Raw genomic sequence first — 6,642 nt, 5'->3', positions numbered from 1 at the left:
CTTTTGTTTTCTTGGTGTGAAGAGGCCTGGTGAAGAGGAACAGTTAGGTTTCCATGGTTTACCAGCTTGCGTTACAGGAAGTCTGTACAAGGATTGTTGGGCCAAACAGCCTTCAGATTAAAAACCAACCTTGTTGCAAGGCAGACGCCTCCTGCGGATACTAAACCTGTAGTTCAATGTAAGAAGAGTTGAAGGTTTCACTTTTGAGATTAAGTCTTCAATTATGTAGGCATGTTTCTGGTAAGTACGGTTTTACCATCTACATCAGAACTAGTTGGGCTACTTTTTATTTTATTATATTAAAAAAATTTTTTTTTTAGGTGAGGCAACCCTTGGTTGACCTCACAGATTGCAAGGACCTTGTCAGCTTACAATCCCTTATTTTTTACACCTACAGCACTTGGTCTTCCTAGGTGGTCTCCCATCCAAGTACTAACCAGGCTCGACCCTGCTTAGCTTCTAAGATCAGACATCGGGCTTGTTCAGGGCGGCACGGCTCCACTGGGGCGTGAACCCAGGACCTTCTGTGTGTAAAGCAGACGTGCTAACCGCTACACTATGGAAGCACGTCCGGGCCTACCATTTTACTGGCTGAGTAACTTTAGGCAGGTTATCTAACCTCTTAAGTACCTCGGTCTACTCATTTAAGTATCTGGGAATAATAGGAGACCTACATATCAGAATTGTTCAACATATTAATTGGATTGATATACATACAGTGATTAGTATCTGTAATATAAGCACTCAGTTGAGGTAATGCTAGAGAGAAATCATTGTTTTTTCATTCCAATCGCACCTAAGGTAGGTTCAATATTGGTACTAGAATATGAAGTTTGCTTTTTCAGTTGTCACAGTAGTAATTTTTTACTGGCATTAAGTCTTTTTGTTCACTTGCAGAATAAATGAGTTTTAGAAATGGTCAATATGTGAGTTATTTTTTCCCCTATGATCCCTTTTTTTCCTTTTCATCGCCCGAACTGTAAAAATAGATCTGGTTTCCTAGGTTATCACAGCTTGTAACAAAAAGCTTTTTGATAAAGTTGGCTGTTGGGTCAGCAGGATGAGATCATTCCTTCCTAAGTAGTGTGCAATGTCCAAAGTATTTGTTGGAACAAAAGCCTGCCGGGTAGGCTAACCACACAATGAGCCTGACTTTGTGGTTCTGTGCAGGGCAGGAGTGTGGGTTTTCTGTGTGATAGAATACTGCTGATATGTAGAAGAAGGTGAAAGGTACCTGGCAAAATACCTGCGCAGTCTGGCTGGCCACGTGTAGAAAGAGATTGGAATGATAAAGGGGCTCAGGATACACTTAAGGTTGGAACCTGGGCTTAGGCCTTCATTGAGATGTGATGAATTAGTTGAAAGAGTAGTAGCTCTTCTACATTTGGATTAGTGCATCTCTAATTAAAAATATTAGAGACATCTTGGAACTAGAGAGAGGTGGATGTCACGGAACTGCACACTTGAAAATGGTTAATTTCACCCGAATAAAAAAAATTCTTAAGGACAGCTGGGAGGAACACTAATATACTCACTTTTCTGTTTGTACCAGAATAAATTGTACACTTGGGAGTTTTAACCAAGGCTTTAGCTGTCACATCATGGATAGTGCCTAGTAGCATATGCAAGAATTGATGGTTAAATAGGAGACAGAAATCTGTATCAGGTGGGCATGCGATTTTAAAAAAGGATAGCTAGTTGGTGCTATTTCTGATAGGCGGATGTGGCTGGGCTTAACCTTGTTGACCGCTGTGAAAACTGAAGCATTCTAACCTGTTATAGGAAATGGTCGGAATTATAATACCCCTTATCTTTCACTTGCTTCCTGCTTTGAAATATAGGACTGAGAGGAAATCCTGGTTTTAGTTGTGACTCAAGGATGACCTTGAACGAGTATCTTTGTTAAACGCCTTGGCCCTTTTCTCACTTATAAAACTAGGATGGATTTTAAAAAGTTTTGTGGTTTAATTGGAAATATTAGATACATTTTGCTAAGTTGTTTTGTTTCTCTGAACACGAATAAGTTGGCATTCCAGAGGACTAGCGGTAGGACTTGAGATTTGAAGCTTTAGTTCAGAGAGCCGGTTCGTTTCCAGAGATCAGAGACTGGGAAGGTACGCTCGCTCGGACAGACTTTCTTCGGACAGACTTTCTTCGGTACTTACTGAGTCTCTCCAGGGCATGGGAGAACGGGGAGGAGCGGGGCAGTGCAGTTTTAGGTCAAGGGTCAGACTTAAGTAGGAAGTGAATAATGGTTGTTACTAGGGTGTTAAAGAGGGTGTCGTATGCTGTCCTTTTCCTTAGCTCTGTTTCCGAAGACCTGTACCGAGGAAAATAAGGGAAATGCTGTGAATAGTTGGTATTGTTCTATATTTCAGAAATTTCTGTAAGTAGGCTCAGGTTCATGATTTTTGATGCTTAAACCAGGGGTCCCCATCCTCTGGTCCGTGGCTCATTGAACTGGGCCGCATAGCAGGAGGGGAGCGGTGGGCGAGCGAGCAAAGCTTCACCTGTATTTGCAGCCCCTCCCGAGCGCTAGCATCACCGCCTCAGCTCCACTTCAGATCATCAGGCATTAGATGCTCATAGAGCACTGGTCCCTGGTGCCAAAAAGGTTGGGACCGCCGGCCTAGACAACGTAAAATCCTGAGATGGCACTTGGCTATTCATGTGCTTGATTACTGCTCTAGAGCTGACTCTGACCATGGTAGAATCGTACATCTGACCATGTTCAGAAATAAAAAAGACAACTTATTATTATTGCATTGTTTTTAAACATAAATATGTCCATCTAAAGATTTTAAAAATTAATTTAAAAAATTTTAGAAAATAGATTAAGAGTTACGGAACAGTTGGGAGGATGGTACACAACTCCTGTATGCGCCACACCGTTTCCCCTACTGTGAACATCTTACGTTAAGATGGTATGTTCGTTAAAATTAATGAACCAATTTTGATACGTTATTATTAACTAAAGTTCATGCTTTATTCAGATTCCATTTTTCTGTTTTAGGATGTCATCCAGGATACCACATTACCTTTATTGTCATGCTTACGCTTTTGTTGGTTGCGGCAGTTTTCTCAGACTTGATTTTCGACGACTGTGACAGCTTTGAGGAGTCCCCGTCTGATACTTTGTAGAATGTCCTTCAGCTAAGATTTGTCTGATCTTTTTCTTACAATTAGACTGGGATTATGGTTTTTGAGAGGAAGATTACAGTGGTAAAATGCCATTCTCATCACATCAAGGGTATATGTACTTGACCTGATTTACCGCTGTTACTGCTAGCCTTGATCACCTGGCTTAGGTGGCGGTTGTCAGATTCCCTTGTTCCTCCCTTCCCATAGCCTACTCTTCGGAAGAGGGTTGCTGTGTGGTACCCACGAAGGAGCTAGGGTTCAGGTTCCGCCTCCTAGTAGATGGAATATGTACATTAATTCTTTGGAATTCGTCATGGTAGATATATTTATGCTTCTTTACTCATTTATCCATTCATTTACTTATATCAGTATGGATTCATGAATATTTATTTCATGTTTTGGGCTACACTCCAGTACTGTATTGTGTTGCTCTCATTGTTCCAGCTTGGTCACTGGAAGCTCTGTCAGCCGCCCACTGTTCTTTGGACATGCCCCTATTAAAATTAAAAAAAAAAAAAAAAAAAATCATCTCCTAACTTTCTGGTGTTCCAGGATGCTCCAGGCTTCACTTGTATATTTATTACTCCGGTCCTAGAATTAGCTATTTGTCCAGGAGGCCCTGCTTCCTTTGTCAGAGAATGGTGTTAGAAACCAGGACCCAGGCACACGAGTGCTCACTGCCTGCTTACTGGAGTGTCCCTAGAAGATTTGAATTAAACCATATCTGCATTGGAAAGGAATAGAAATGCATATTTAAGGGGAAAAAATTAGGTTTGATTCTATTTCAGACTTCTCTCTCCCATTCTTTTTTCTATCTACCTCCTTTTACTGCAGTTGTATTGAAATGTAATACCAAATCTTAAACTATCTTGTAAAATGCCATTATGCAAGTAGTCTGTAGCTCTAACATATAGAGTTTTAAACTGCTGAGATTACTAGTTAGGAAGTACGAGTATGCATTCTTGCTCCCTCCTTAAAGCACAGGTGTCCCGATAGAGCTTTTCACATCACGGACAAACCCTTGAAGGAAGAGGCAGTGGTGATTGCCTCTCAGGCAAGTAAGGCCTTTGGGGCATGTGAATCAAGTTCTGATAAAGCTCTAAGGGAATCACCACTGGTTTCATGGTATGTGGGTTTTCTTTTTTCCTCCCTCTTTCTCCCATCTTTCCTGTCTAGTGATTTTGTGATTTAGTTAAACCCAGCCACTAAAACATAGCCAAAATGCCACTACCGTTAGGAACTGTTTAGAAATGACGATTATTTCAATAGCTCTAGTGCAGGAATCTCTTACTTCAGCTCTTGTGGCATCCTGGCAGTGACGGTGAATGAGTGAAGCTGGCTTGGAATAAGATCGTGCTGCGTTGCACTGTCTGAGTGGGTGTCTACAGAAGGCAGTGACTTCTCAGCTCCAGTACATTACTGCTGAGTGGGATCGCACGCTAGTCCTCTGATCTTTTTTGAAAGAAGTCAATCTGAATTTTCATGCAAAAATTTCTGATTTTTGAGACATAGGCATAGTTTCTCCAAAACACTCTGCAGGCCGCTGCACCAAGGGCCCTGTTTGACCTAGGATTGCTGCATCGTGACCTCTAAACATGTGCTGCTCTTGTGGGTTCAGTGAGTACGCATTCTGGGAAGAGAACTTTGGGCTGGGCGGGAGTTGGAATAGGCTTCTGATTTTAGCTTTTCCACTCATTGGCTGGCTGCCTTTGGGCAAGGGAAAACCTCTTAGGGTCTCACTTTACTAGTTGTAAACTGTGAGAGTAAACTGGATAATTTAAGGTCCCCCCCTTACTCTTTATTATTTTATATTTTTATACATGCATTATTAGGGTGACAGTGGTTAATAAGATTATATACGTTTCAGGTGTACAATCCTGTACTACATCATCTGTATGGTGCACTGTGTGCTCATCACCCAAAGCTAAGTCTCCTTCCGTCACCATGTCTTTGATCTTGACCCCCTTTACCCTTTTCGATCTCCCCCCACCCCCTTTCCCCTCTGGTAACGGCCATACTGTTCTCTGTGTCTGTGAGTTTTTTGGTTTGTTTGTTCGTTGCTTTCTGTTTTGTATCCCACATATGAGTGAAATCGTGTGGCTCTTGTCCTTTTCCATCTGACTTATCTCACTTAGGTATTTTTATGCATGTATTTCACTTGAGCTGGGAAACAATGACCATTCACGACTCAAGGACACCAGGAATTACCAGTCTCAGTGCTTTCGTCATAGAGGAGACTGTTTTGTTTTCTCCAAATGTAGCTTTGCGTAAGCTGCAGAGGATTCTCGCCTTTCTTGAACGCTCAGCATGCTCGCTGCCTCCAGTCACTTGTCTGGCAGATGTGCACATGGTAATCGGTGATGCATTTTTATGTTTCTGTTTCTTCAGGTAAATGATAAATTGATTCTGATTCGATGGAAGCTGTATTGATGGGTGTGTTGATAGGTGGGGTTTTGAGGTGTAGTTATACTAAGTAGAAATAGCAAAGCTGACAGTGAGCAGTATTTGCTTAATTATGGAGACTATATTATCATTTTTATAGTTTGATTTGTTTCCTTGGTTTTAGTTTAAGCTTATCAATTGGTGGCAGGTGTATATGGCAATAATGATGTATTTGGTGTTTATTGCTTAAAATCAACTGCATAAGATCGCAGGATGACTTATATGAATTACTGTAACAGCAAAACTGAGATCTGAAAAACTATTTTGGAATTTTGTTTATAAGAAAAGACAAGACTGTTCTTCTCCTTTGATTTCAGACTGCTTTTTATCAAGAAAGTGGTTTTATAGGAAGATTAAGATTCTTTCAGAAAAATAGAAAGACGGGAAATAAATTTGTCATGTACTTTAAGAATACATGTTAACTATAATCACTTGACATACTTAAGATCAGCTGTAGCATTTTTGTGCGTTCATTTGGTTCTTGGCATTATCTTTGGAATGAATTGTCTTGTGTAGGGCGGTTTGGTCAGAAACATACCTCCGTCCCGAAGACCAGTCTCAATTCCTGTTTTGTATGGATTGACAGTTTTTAGAGAAACTTTTGTATTTGATTGCAGTGTAACATGAGCATTCGTGATTTAGTCTTCCATGGAAACAGCTAACTGTTTACAAGTAATTCAGTCCTCTGTGAGTCTGACAAAGCAAACTTAATCCTAAATCTTTAAGTAGAAGTCTCAACTGATGGAATACTAGACTGGTAGGTTTTATGTTTACACAGTAGCTGCAGCAATTTTGGTCCAAACATTTGAGTTTAATATTCTGATCCCATGTACTAACTGACATTGTGTAGTTTCTTTGGAAGTGGCACTTAGCTGTACATACTCAGAAGAGGACAAATAACAGGGTTTTCTCTTCGGACGTACCGACTTTGCTCTTCAGTGCTAATGACAACAGTTTAGGGGGCCCCTAAATCCGCTTACTAGTTTTTCTAAAAAAGTGTGTAAATGTATATACATGCGTAAAAAATTAGTGCTTTTTAAATATAATGTGTGACACTTA

General features: G+C 40.6%; 1 protein-coding gene across 2 annotated transcripts in view; it reads left to right on the top strand.

Annotated features, from left to right (window-relative positions):
* The window catches only part of LOC105302353 (microtubule-associated protein 4), a 153,678-nt gene that overhangs the window by 23,977 nt on the left and 123,059 nt on the right, over nucleotides 1–6,642 (top strand). Inside the window, exon 1 of one of the 2 annotated variants that reach the window (XM_023520535.1) lies at nucleotides 82–240. The exons of the other annotated variant lie outside the window; for it this stretch is intronic. The gene's annotated coding sequence lies outside the window, so the exon portion shown is untranslated. Of the gene's footprint in view, nucleotides 1–81; nucleotides 241–6,642 lie in introns of those variants that run through there. 2 annotated transcript variants of the gene reach the window in all.

Source organism: Pteropus vampyrus, unplaced genomic scaffold (assembly GCF_000151845.1).
Source record: "Pteropus vampyrus isolate Shadow unplaced genomic scaffold, Pvam_2.0 Scaffold271, whole genome shotgun sequence".
NCBI lineage: Eukaryota > Metazoa > Chordata > Mammalia > Chiroptera > Pteropodidae > Pteropus > Pteropus vampyrus.
Note: the sequence above shows the minus strand (reverse complement) of the source record. Positions and strands in the feature narration are given on the sequence as shown.